The 13,148-nt window shown below is 51.0% G+C and overlaps 1 protein-coding gene and 1 non-coding gene across 2 annotated transcripts in view; one reads left to right on the top strand and one right to left on the bottom strand.

The window, feature by feature from the left end:
* map6a (microtubule-associated protein 6a) overlaps window positions 1–13,148 on the top strand; it is an 86,016-nt gene that overhangs the window by 30,277 nt on the left and 42,591 nt on the right. The window lies entirely within an intron of this gene.
* trnal-caa (transfer RNA leucine (anticodon CAA)) lies at window positions 5,172–5,290 on the bottom strand. Its single transcript has 2 exons — window positions 5,253–5,290; window positions 5,172–5,217 (listed from the first exon to the last, which is right to left on the bottom strand). It is a non-coding gene; the product is annotated as a tRNA-Leu (tRNA).

Here is a 13,148-nt window from a genome sequence, read left to right as displayed (position 1 = left end):
GCAGCCAAGCCAAATCTTTCACTGTTTCTGCCGGGTCTGGTAACCAAAGGACACAACACTCCTGGGGGACACTGTCAGGGGAATGCTGCAGCCTTCTTCCCACACCGGGAAATGTCAAACAAATGCCATGGGGGCCCTGTAAAAGAACCCAAAAGTCTGTTCCAAGCGGGAGCTGCCGAATATGCGACCTAGCTCCGCATAGCCGCACCCGGAAGTCCTCCCTTGAGCAGGTTGTGAGGTGATCCCACCGAGGTGCTTAAGGCAAAGGTATCAAAAGGTTAGAGAGAAAATGCTGGAAAATCTCAGCAGGTCTGACAGCATCTGTAGGGAGAGAAAAAAAGCTAACGTTTCGAGTCCAGATGACCCTTCGTCAAAGCTGGCCATCTGGACTCGAAACGTTAGCTCTTTTCTCTCCCTACAGATGCTGCCAGGCCTGCTGAGATTTTCCAGCATTTTCTCTTTGGTTTCAGATCCCAGCATCCACAGTAATTTGCCTGTATCAAAAGGTTAGATACAGAGAAGGTATGGGTTAATAGGAATGTTTGAAAGGCTGTTGTCTTAGTATACTCTCTGTCACCAAGGCAAACCTGGTTTGTTAAATGCAAATGGCCTTCCTGCCGCTCCCTTTGATGTTGGGCTCTGTAGTCCCCAGGTAACCTAGAACATAAGAACTAGGAACAGGAGTAGGCCATCTGGCCCCTCGAACCTGCTCCGCCATTTAATGAGATCATGGCTGATCTTTGTGGACTCAGCTCCACTTTCCGGCCCGTACACCATATCCCCGAATCCCTTTATTCTTTAGAAAGGCATCTATCTTTTTCTTAAAAACGTTTAAAGAAGGAGCCTCAACTGCTTCACTGGGCAAGGAATTCCAGAGATTCACAACCCTTTGGGTGAAGAAGTTCCTCCTTAACTCGGTCCTAAATCTACTTCCCCTTATTTTGAGGCTATGCCCCCATGTTCTGCTTTCCCCGACCAGTGGAAACAACCTGCCCGCATTTATCCTATCTATTCCCATCATAATTTTATATGTCACAATAAGATCCCCCCGCATCCTTCTAAACTCCAATGAGTACAGTCCCAGTCTCTTCAACCTCTCGTCATAATCTAATCCCCTCAACTCTGGGATCAACCTAGTGAATCTCCTCTGCACTCCCTCCAGTGCCAATATGTCCTTTCTCAGGTAAGGAGACCAAAATGAACACAATACTCCAGATGCGGCCTCACCAACACCCTATACAATTGCAGCATAACCTCCCTAGTCTTGAACTCCATCCCTCTAGCAATGAAAGACAAAACTCGATTAGCCTTCTTAATCACCTGTTGCACCTGCACACCAACTTTTTGCGACTCGTACACCAGCACACCCAGGTCCCTCTGCACAGCAGCATGTTTTAACATCTTACCGTTTAAATAATAATCCATTCTGCTGTTATTCCTCCCAAAATGGATAGCCTCACACTTGGCAACATTGAATTCCATCTGCCAGACCCTAGCCCATTCACCTAACCTATCCAAATCCTTCTGCAGACTTCCGGTATCCTCTGCCCTTTTTGCTTTACCACTCATCTGAGTGTCGTCTGCAAACTTTGACACATTGCACTTGGTCCCCAACTCCAAATCGTCTATGTAAATTGTGAACAACTGCGGGCCCAACACTGATCCTTGAGGGACCCCACTAGTTACAGGTTGCCATCCAGAGAAACACCCATTTATCCCCACTCTCTGCTTTCTGTTAGTTAACCAATCCTCTACCCATGCTACCACTTTACCCTCAATGCCATGCATCTTCAGTTTATGCAGCAACCTTTTGTGTGGCACCTTGTCAAGAGGATCCTCAGATATAACGAGGTGTGACATTCCTGAAACATAGGAGTGGCTTATTTTGTTCTTGTGAATCTCAGACAATAACTCACAGGCAGAGGGTCAACCGTATTGATGGTCTTTGTTCAGCCAAAAGGTTGAGTTCGAAAGTAAGAAATAACAACGAGGATATTAAAATATGTCGTGTTAGGTTCTGTTCTGTCACAGATTTGATCGAGTTAATAAGGAGAAACTTTATAAAAATCTTTATTGTCACAAGTAGGCTTACATGAATACTGCAATGAAGTTACTATGAAAAGCCCCTAGTCGCCACATTCCAGCGCCTGTTCCGGTACACTGAGGGAGAATTCAGAATGTCCAATTCACCTAACAAGCACGTCTTTTTTTTGGGAGTTGTGGGAGGAAACCGGAGCACCCGGAGGAAACCCACGCACACACGGGGAGAACGTGCAGACTCCGCACAGACAGTGACCCAGCGGGGTATCGAACCTGGGACCCTGGAGCTGTGAAGCAACAGTGCTACTCACTGTGCTATCGTGCTGGCAGGGGTTGGTCAGTAACCAGGGGATACAAGGAATCAGAATGAATCATAGAATTTACAGTGCAGAAGGAGGCCATTCGGCCATGAAGTTTACACTGGTCACTGAAAGAACACCCTACCTAAGACCACACCTCCACCCTATCCCCGTAACCCCATCTAACGTTTGGACACTAAAGGGCCCGGAGGAAACCCACGCAGACACGGGGAAAGCATGCAGACTCCGCACAGACAGTGACCCAAGCCGAGAAAAGAACCCTGGTCCCTGGCACTGTGAAGCAACAGTGCCAACCACTGTGCTACCATGCCACCCCAAATTGAAGATAATTCGTGAAACAACCAGAGGAGGGAGATGAGGAGTTTGTTTTATTATCTGGAATGTGCTCTCCAGAAGGGCGATGGAAAGAGATTTAATCGTAACTTTTAACATCGCATCCAAAAGGCAACATCTCTGATAATGCAGCACCCCCTCAACGCTGCGCTGCAGACAGTGTCAGCCTAGACACTTTGTGGTTCAGTCTTTTGACTCACAAGCATTAGATTGAGAAATGAGAGAGACACCCAGTCAGACACAGCTGACACTTTCAGCAGCCAGACACATATTTCTTACACACGGCCCAGTTAGTTGACATCAGCACACAATCAGTCTCGCTTAAGCCAGTACGACAGCACAAAATGTCATTTGCAGAGGAACATCTGTCACCAAGGCCTCGTTTATCTCGTTGTGTTTGCCATTCAGGCTAGTACCTCAGTAATGAAAGAGGGAGTGGAGGCATTTTTCAAACATCTGTCCAATCTACACTGAGAACCGTGGTCATACATTCATTCGACCCATCGTACCTATGCTAGCTCTTTGGAAGAGCTATCCATTTAGTTCCAATCCTCTCTTGCGCCTAACTGTGCAAATGTTTCTCCCTCTGAATTGCGGATCCGTCTCCTCTAACACCCAGACACAAAGAATCTCATGACCCTATTCTGCAGAACAGCAGGCAAGTTCCACCTGGTTTCAGCCTGATAACTATTCCCAAGCCACTGTAATGTTCTATGTTCTATAGTGTAGATGGGCTTTAGAGTGCTTTCACAGGTCGGCGCAACATTGCGGGCCGAAGGGCCTGTACTGCGCTGTAATGTTCTATGTTAACACCAAGTGATCTGGTTTTAAACGCATTACTGTTTGTGGGATCTTTCTGTGTGCATATTTGCTGCATTTCAAAAATGTTCCCCTTGGCTGTAAATTGCTTTGTGATGTTGTGAGGTTGTCCCACTCCACCACATGGAAAAGATCATGGACAGAGGTGGACAGCCCATCGGTAAACTTGATTTCTCTGTGATAGGTATATTGAGTGTGTCTTGCAATAATAATAATAATCTTTATTATTGTTGCAAATAGGGGCCCGAAAGACGTGCTTGTTAGGTGAATTGGACATTCTGAATTCTCCCTCTGTGTACCCGAACAGGCTCCGGAATGTGGCGACTAGGGGTTTTTCACAGTAACTTCATTGAAGTGTGAATGTAAGTCTATTTGTGACACTAATAAAGATTATTATTATTTATGGGGGATTATATGGTGTACATGGGCCGGGATTCTCCGAGCCCACGCCGGCTCGGAGAATCACCGGGGGGCGCGAGAATCCCGCCGTGCCGCTCCGACGCCGGGCTGCCGATTCTCCGTCTTGAAATGCCTTTGAGGTTTTGAGGGTTTTAAACTCTAATGTCCCAGTACTTCCCTGGATTTAACACACATGGGCTTTGTGTCCTAATTTGCATTGGCACAATTAACAAAGCCATACCTCAAGAAATCATCTTTATATGGTTTTGTTCTCGCTTTCAGTTTTCTCTTTGTTGGTTCACCAGAGGCCCTGGAGCTCTGTACAGAGCTAACACGAGCACTGCTTTGTCCTGCCGTGGACTCTCCTGAGCAGCTCTTCCCACCAGATTCAGCTGTGAGATTCTGGCCTGTTTGCGTCTCTAGCCCTCTTTTCCTAAGTCTTCAGTTATTTACAGTCCTGTTGCCTTGCTTGCTGGCAGCTAGAAAATAGAGGAATGTCTCCCCTGTGATTTTGCACCAAAAGCACGGACGTACAGGGCGAGCGACATCAGTGTACGTACCGGGTGCGTGGCCTGTTCTCTGCCGCCACATTTGGCCAGAAGACTTTCGCGTTCCATTTAAAAGTTGGCTGCGGCCGGCATTCTCAATTTAAAAGCCAGTCGCGACTATTGGGCATTTCTCCCGCGATCGGGAACACTGCATGATTGCTTTGCGACCTTCGCCCGCGACCCACCCACGAGTCACGACCCACAGTTTAAAAAGCTCTGTTATAGATGGTACACACTGCTGCAACAGTGCGGCAGTGGTGGAGGGAGTGAATGTTTAAGTTGGTGGATGGAGTGCTGATCAAATGGCTCCTTTGTCCTTATTCGTTTGGGGATGTGGGTATCATTGGTTTGAACTGAATGGCTCACGAAGTCACTTCAGAGGGCATTTGAGAGTCATAGAATTTACAGTGCAGAAGGAGGCCATTCGGCCCATCGAGTCTGCACCAGCTCTTGGAAAGAGCACCCAACCCAAGGTCAACACCTCCACCCTATCCCCATAACCCAGTAACCCCACCCAACACTAAGGGCAACTTTGGACACTAAGGGCAATTTATCATGGCCAATCCACCTAACCTGCACATCTTTGGACTGTGGGAGGAAACCGGAGCACCCAGAGGAACCCCACGCACACACGGGGAGGATGTGCAGACTCCCCACAGACAGTGACCCAAGCCGGAATCGAACGTGGGACCCTGGAGCTGTAAAAGGACAATGTCAGGAGTGAGATTTGAACCCACGCCCCTAGAAAGGGACCAGAAATCACCAGGCTTAAACGAGGCAAGGAAACACACTCCTTGAATCAGGCGCCTTCGACCACTCGGCTATCCTGACAACCGACTGACCTGGACATTGCTGTGGTTCTGGAGTCACCCACCGGCTAGCAGACCAGCCAACAAAGGGTGGCTGATGTCCTTCCCTCAGAAGATGTTAGCGAACAAGATGGCTTTTATGACAATTGATTCAAGGTCATCATTAGACTTAATTCCAGATTTTTATTGGATTCATCTTTCTGTGGTGGGATTCGAACCTGGGCCCGCAGACCATTATCCTGGGTCTCTGGATTACTAGTCCAGTGACAATGCCACCAAGCCACCCCGTTCATCCCCAGATGGTGTTGAGCTTCTTGAGTATTGCCCAGGCAAGTGGAGAGTATTCCATCACACTCCTGCCTTCTGCCTTGTAGATGGTGGACAGGCTTTGAGGAGTCAAGAGGTGAGTTACACGCCCTCTGACCTGCTTCTGTAGCCACAGTATTTCTATGGCTGGGTCCGGTTCAGTTTCTGGTCAATGGTAACCCCCAGGATGTTGATAGTGGGGAATTCAGTGATTGCAATGCCATTGAATATTGATGGTTGGATCCTCTTTTGTTGGAGATGGTAATTGCCTGACACTTGTGTGGTGTGGCTGTTTTTTGCCATCAATCAGACCAATCCTGAATGTTTTCCAGGTCTTGCTGCATGTGGAAATTGACCTCAGTAATGAAAGAGGGAATGGGAACTTTAGGGAGAGAATTAAGGTCCCGGCACCTTCCCTGCCTGCATAGAGCTGACACTCTCCATGACTTACCCCAGCTCGAGTGGTGCTTCCAGTCTCCTTTTTCTATCCTCCTCCACAAGTGACATGCGAGGAACTGCCTCATCCTCAAGTCCCCCTCAGGGGGCTCGGAGGTGTTCACGCATCAAACGCATCGTTGACCTTTTCCGGCTCTGCTACCAGTCTTCCTTTGTTGTCCCTAATCTGTGTTATTTCCCTCAGGGCTGCCTGCTTTCTCAGCTGGTGAGCCAGTAGGCGGCTGGCTTTGTCTCTATGTTCGCAGAAGGTCCCCGTGTCTGGCGAAGTTGGTGCACTGCTTTCCCCGTGGACAGCGGGTCAAAGTCCATTTGTAGCTTTTTCCTGTCAGCCAGAAGCTCTACGGTCGGGGCCTCGGAGTATTGCCGATCCACCCCCAGTATGGACTCGACTAACTGTTGCCTAGCCGACCTCTATTTCCCATCTCTATGTGCTTTATGGCCAATAATCCCGTCCCTAAACACCACCTTCAGCGCCTCTGGGAACATGGAGGATGAGACCTCCCCATTTTGGTTATTGGTGACATGCCCACCTATGGCTTGCCATATTTTCTCGGCCAGGAGGGCTGTGCCCAACCCCCATGGGAGATGCTGGGCATAGTCCATCTCCAGCCTCATGTCCATGTAGTGTTGGAGATCACGATCGCAGAGTATTCTGCCCTGGAAGCACCATCTTCCCCACCACATAAAAGTTAATGCGTGTATGTATCTTATGTACTTGGGAGAAGAAGGAGAACTCCTCTGCCCTGGGTGTGTGAACCTCCATGGGTCCACTGCTCCTATCTGCTCCATAAATGTGCTGAGTTCCTTTGCCATGTTAGAGATCTTCCTTGTTTTGAGTTTCAACCTGTCTGCCCATGGGTCCTGTATACAATTAAAGACCCCCCCCCCTCCCCATAGAATCATAGAATTTACAGTGCAGAAGGAGGCCATTCAGCCCATCGAGTCTGCACCTGCTCTTACAAAGAGCACCCTACTGAAGCCCAGGTATCTACCCTATCCCTGTAACCCAGTAACCCCCACTTAACATTTTTTGGACACTAAGGCAATTTAGCACGACCAATCCACCTAACCCGCATATCTTTGGACTGTGGGAGGAAACCGGAGCACCCAGAGGAAACCCATGCAGACACTGGGGAGAACGTGCAGACTCCGCACAGACTGTGACCCAGCCGGGAATCGAACCTGGGACCCTGTAGCTGTGGAGCAACTGTGCTAACCACTATGCTACCTTGCTGTTGGGGATTTCCACCATGGTCTTCTTTATAAACTCCGTGTTGTCCAGTTGGGAACATACATGTTAACAAGGACCACTGGTGCCCCTTCCAGGAAATACCTTCCCCCTGGGTCCGTAACCGTCTGCATCGCCGTAAACACTGTCCTCTTGTTAAGCAGGATGGCCACCGCTCTGTTGAACTCAGCCCGACGCTTGGGCAGGTCTTCCCCAATGTCCTGAGAGATTCGTATCCCTCACAGTTTCAGGTTCTCTGCTGCCTGGCCAATCACAGGATTTCTTCCTGGTCTTGGTACCGGTGAATCTTCGGAATTATTGCCCTCCACTGCTCCCCAGCCCTGGGTTTCGGCTGGAGTGACCCGTGAACCCTGTCTATCTCTAGCGGGCTGGGGAAGCTGTCCCTCCCCACCAGCTTTCCCAACATCTGGGCCACATCGTCCGTGGGGTTCCTGCCTTCGGTTCCCTCCGGCGGTCCCACTATTCTGAGGTTCCGGCACCTCGACCGGTTCTCTTGGTCTTCCAGCGTCCCCTTAAGGTTCCCCTGGGCCGCCACCAACCTTGCTAGTTCAGTCTCTAGGGCAACGATCAGGTTGCTCTGGTCCATGGAGGCCCTTTCCAGCTCCTTGATTGTGCTCGCCTGGGCCTCTGGTTGCCTCTCCAGTTTGTTGGGGGCCACCTGCATGGCGGTCAGTGCTTCCGTGATCGCCACCATGACCGCTGCCTGGATTCCCAGCCTTATGTCCTCTTTGAGCTCCTTTCGGTCTCTGGTGAGTGACCTCCTCTGGCCGCCCTCCGGCGAGTGCGAAATTCCGTGCACGGTTTGTTGGTCCCTCTCCTTCAGGGAGGCCAGGGCTTCCTTACCTCGTGGGTCCACCATCTCCCTCGCCGGTTTCTCCAGGCGCCTCTCGCTTCCTTGCGGTCTCTGGTGCCGCTGTTATTCAGCATTTCGCTTTCTATTTTATATCTTCGTTTGGAGATTGAAGAGGGTGCTGAGGGGTTCTCGGTCCTGGAAGGCTAGTTTCAGTTAAAAGTGCCTAAATTCGATTTCCTAGGAGGCGAGCCACCTTAATAATAATCTTTATTGTCACAAGCAGGCTTACATTAACACTGCAATGACGTTACTGTGAAAATCCCCTAGTCGCCATATTCTGGAGCCTGTTCGGCTACACCGAGGGAGAGTTCAGAATGTCCAATTCACCTAACAGCACATCTTTCGGGACTTGTGGGAGGAAACCGGGGCACCCGGAGGAAACCCACGCAGGTACCGTGAGAACGTGCAAACTCCACACAGTCACCCAAGGCTGGAATTGAACTCGGGTCCTTGGCACTGTGAGGTAGCCGTGCTGACCACTATGCCACAGTGCCGCCCCCTCAGCATTAGTCCGGATTACTAGACTCGTGACAATGCCACTATGCTACTGTCATAGAACATAGAACATTACAGCGCAGTACAGGCCCTTCGGACCTTGATGTTGCGCCGACCTGTGAAACCAATCTAAAGCCCATCTACACTATTCCCTTATCGTCCATATGTCTATCCAATGACCATTTGAATGCCCTTAGTGTTGGCGAGTCCACTACTGTTGCAGGCAGGGCATTCCACGCCCTTACTACTCTGAGTAAAGAACCTACCTCTGACATCTGTCTTATATCTATCTCCCCTCAATTTAAAGCTATGTCCCCTTGTGCTAGACATCACCATCTGAGGAAAAAGGCTCTCACTGTCCACCCTATCCAATCCTCTGATCATCTTGTATGCCTCAATTAAGTCACCTCTTAACCTTCTTCTCTCTAACGAAAACAGCCTCAAGTCCCTCAGCCTTTCCTCATAAGATCTTCCCTCCATACCAGGCAACATTCTGTCTGCACTTAAACACCTCAATCTTCTTTTATATTTGTCATAAAAACCCATCTGGTTCACTAACGTCCTTTAGGGAAGGAAATCTGCCGTCCTTACCCGGTCTGGCCTACATGTGACTCCAGACCCACAGCAATGTGGTTGACCCTTAACTGTCCACTGAAATGGCCGAGCGAGACACTTGGTTCGAGGACCATTAGGGATGGGCAATAAATTCCGGCCCAGACAGCGACCCCCACATCCCGTGAAAGAATAAATGGAAAAGAAAGATGATTAAAGTATTTGATGGGAAAATCCAGAACAAGGAAGTGTAATTTAAAATAGGAGGCGGGTGTGTCTGGAAGCATTATTCTTCACACAAAGGGTAGCGAGAGCTAGAAATCTCTGCCTCGAAAATCTGTTCAAGGTGGGGGTTTTGTCAAGTGAAAATGACCAACTGATCAGGCTCGAGGGCTGAATGGCCTACTCCTGGATCTTCTCACTGAAAATAGAGAACAGAATTAATTCCAAAAAGAATTCTCTGCTAATAACAGTTCACACAGGGGAAGTGTTGCAACGTAACAGATGCTTATTGCAACACTGCCTGAATCCAGTCAGGGATTTTGTCGAATGCATAAGGCTCCGCAGAGTTGTGGGAGTGCAGCTGTGAAATAGGCAGGTTCATGTAACCTGCTCATTATCCAATCAGACCCCACGGGTTTAATTAGCGGTCTTGTTCAGTCAGCCCAGCAACTTGTTGTTATTTTGCCTTCTGTGAATAATTAGAAGGCTCTTGATTCTCCAATCAGATGTCTGGGTGGACATGGAGAGGAGGGTGGCGGGTGTGGGTCTCCCCTAATCTTGGGCGTCATTCTCCGACCCCCCGCCGGGTCGGAGAATGGCCGTTGGCCGCCGTGAATCCCGCCCCCGCCCCCGCCGAAGTCTCCGCTCCCGGAGATTGGGCGGGGGCGGGAATCCAGCCGCGCCGGTTGGCGGGACCCCCCGCTGGATTCTCCGGCCCGGATGGGCCGAAGTCCCGCCCAGGAATTGCCTGTCCCGCCGACGTAAATCAAACCTGGTATTTACCGGCGGGACCAGGCAGCGTGGGCGGGCTCCGGGGTCCTGGGGGGGGGGGCGCGGGGCGATCTGACCCCGGGGGGTGCCCCCACGGTGGCCTGGCCCGCGATAGGGGCCCACCGATCCGCGGGCGGGCCTGTGCCGTGGGGGCACTCTTTCCCTTCCGCCTCCGCTACGGCCTCCACCATGGCGGAGGCGGAAGAGACTCTCCCCACTGCGCATGCGCGGGAAACTTTCAGCGGCCGCTGACGCTCCCGCGCATGCGCGGGGAAATTGACAGCGGCCGCTGACGCTCCCGCGCATGCGCCGCATTTCCGCGCCAGCTGGCGGGGCAACAAACGCCATTTCCGCCAGCTGGCGGGGCGGAAATCCCTCCGGCGTCGGCCTAGCCCCTCAATGTTGGGGCTAGGCCGCCAAAGATGCGGAGACTTCCGCACCTTTTTGCCGGCGCGATGCCCGTCTGATTTGCGCCGGCTTTGGCGCCAGTCGGCGGGCATCCCGCCGTTGGGGGAGAATTTCGCCCCTTATGTCAGGCAGCCCTGGGTACCAGCGACAAGGCACACAAAACACGTGCCTGGAGGGAAGGGAGAGAGTGGGCCTGTCAGCACCTTCCTGCTAACTCAACTGGGGTCAGAGTACGTTCAGCTGGCGATTTTCTCTTTGTGTTCATTCCTGGGATGGGGCCGTTATTGACAAGGGCAGCACTCATTGCCCGTCCCTGGCTACCAGAGCTAAGGGAATGGCAAAGCACAGCGCAGAGCGGAGTCAATTATTTTGACGTGTCAGGGCCTGGCTCACTCAGTATCTCTCCCTCATTTGAGCCAGTAGATTGCGGGTTCACGTCCCACCCTGGAGGGTTAGAGTGCCAGTATTTTGGGAGCGCTGCAATATAGCATCTACCTCCTTTCATATGAGACATGAAACTGAGGAGGGCCTGTCTGCCTCTCAAACGCAGCCACCATTAAAAAAACGAAACAGGAGATTTATCCTGGCAAATATTTATTCCTCAATCAACGTAACTAAAGCACAATCGATTGCCTGATCATGATCACCATGCTGTTTGTGGGATCTTGCTGTGTACAAATCAGCTGCGGCAAGTCCTACATTACAACAACGGTTGCACTTGAAAATGTACCTGGTTAGCGGAAGAATGATTTGGTTCTTCCTGAGGCTGAGAAAGGCGCTATATAAATGCAAGTTTTTTTGGGGGGTGTGGGGCTGGCTCTCTTGCCCCTTTTACAGGATGTAGGCCTCGCTGGCTAGGCCAGCATTTGCTGTCCATCCCAAGTTGCCCTTCAGAGAGGTGGTGGTGAGCCGCCATTTTGAATTGCCGCTGTCCATGTGGTGTCGATACACCCACAGTGCAGTTAGGAGAGGAGGCTTGTGGAATTCTGACCCAGCGAGAGTGGAGGGACAGCGAGATGGCATGTGGCTTGGAGGGGACCTCGTGGGAGGTGGTGACACTTGGTGAAAAACCACATGTCAAACTAGGGAAAGAGATCTTTGTCGTTGGTTGCATTGTTCACAGAGACCCTTGTAATAGGGAGACCCTCCCAAAAACCCTTGTAATAGGGAGACCCGCCCCCACAGAAACCCTTGTAATAGGGACACCCACCCCCGACAGAAACCCTTGTAATAGGGAGACCCCCCCCACAAAACCCTTGTAATAGGGAGACCCACCCCCACAGAAACCCTTGTAATAGAGAGACCCACCCCCACAGAAACCCTAGTAATAGGGAGACCCCCCCACAAAACCGTTGTAATAGGGAGACCCACCCCCGACAGAAACCATAGTAATAGGGAGACCCACCCCCACAGAAACCCTTGTAATAGGGAGACCCCCCAACAAAACCCTTGTAATAGGGAGACGCCCCCACAGAAACCCGTGTAATAGGGAGACCCACCCCCACAGAAACCTTTATAATAGGGAGCCCCACCGTCAGAAACCCTTTTAATAGGGAGACCCCCACACAGAAACCCTTGTAATAGGGAGACCCCCCTCACAGAAACCCTTGTAATAGGGAGACCCCCTCAGAAACCCTTGTAACAGGGAGACCCCCCCCCCACAGAAACCCTTATAATAGGGAGACCCCCCATAGAAACCCTTGAATAGGGAAACCCCCCCACAGAAACCCTTGTAACAGGGAGATTCCACCCTCACAGAAACCCTTGTAATAGGGAGACCCCCATCACAAAAACCCTTGGAATAGGGAGACCCCCACAGAAACCCTTATAACAGGGAGATCCCAATCCACAGAAACCCTTGTAATAGGGAGACACCCTCCATAGAAACCCTTGAATAGGGAGACCCGCCCCCACAGAAACCTTTGTAACAGGGAGACCCACCCCCCACAGAAACCCTTGTAATAGGGAGACCCCCCCCACAAAACCCTTGTAATAGGGAGACCCACCCCCACAGAAACCCTTGTAATAGAGAGACCCACCCCCACAGAAACCCTAGTAATAGGGAGACCCCCCCACAAAACCGTTGTAATAGGGAGACCCACCCCCGACAGAAACCATAGTAATAGGGAGACCCACCCCCACAGAAACCCTTGTAATAGGGAGACCCCCCAACAAAACCCTTGTAATAGGGAGACGCCCCCACAGAAACCCGTGTAATAGGGAGACCCACCCCCACAGAAACCTTTATAATAGGGAGCCCCACCGTCAGAAACCCTTTTAATAGGGAGACCCCCACACAGAAACCCTTGTAATAGGGAGACCCCCCTCACAGAAACCCTTGTAATAGGGAGACCCCCTCAGAAACCCTTGTAACAGGGAGACCCCCCCCCCACAGAAACCCTTATAATAGGGAGACCCCCCATAGAAACCCTTGAATAGGGAGACGCCCCCACAGAAACCCGTGTAATAGGGAGACCCACCCCCACAGAAACCTTTATAATAGGGAGCCCCACCGTCAGAAACCCTTTTAATAGGGAGACCCCCACACAGAAACCCTTGTAATAGGGA

This window comes from Scyliorhinus torazame, chromosome 15, assembly GCF_047496885.1.
Source record: "Scyliorhinus torazame isolate Kashiwa2021f chromosome 15, sScyTor2.1, whole genome shotgun sequence".
Lineage (NCBI taxonomy): Eukaryota > Metazoa > Chordata > Chondrichthyes > Carcharhiniformes > Scyliorhinidae > Scyliorhinus > Scyliorhinus torazame.
Note: the sequence above shows the minus strand (reverse complement) of the source record. Positions and strands in the feature narration are given on the sequence as shown.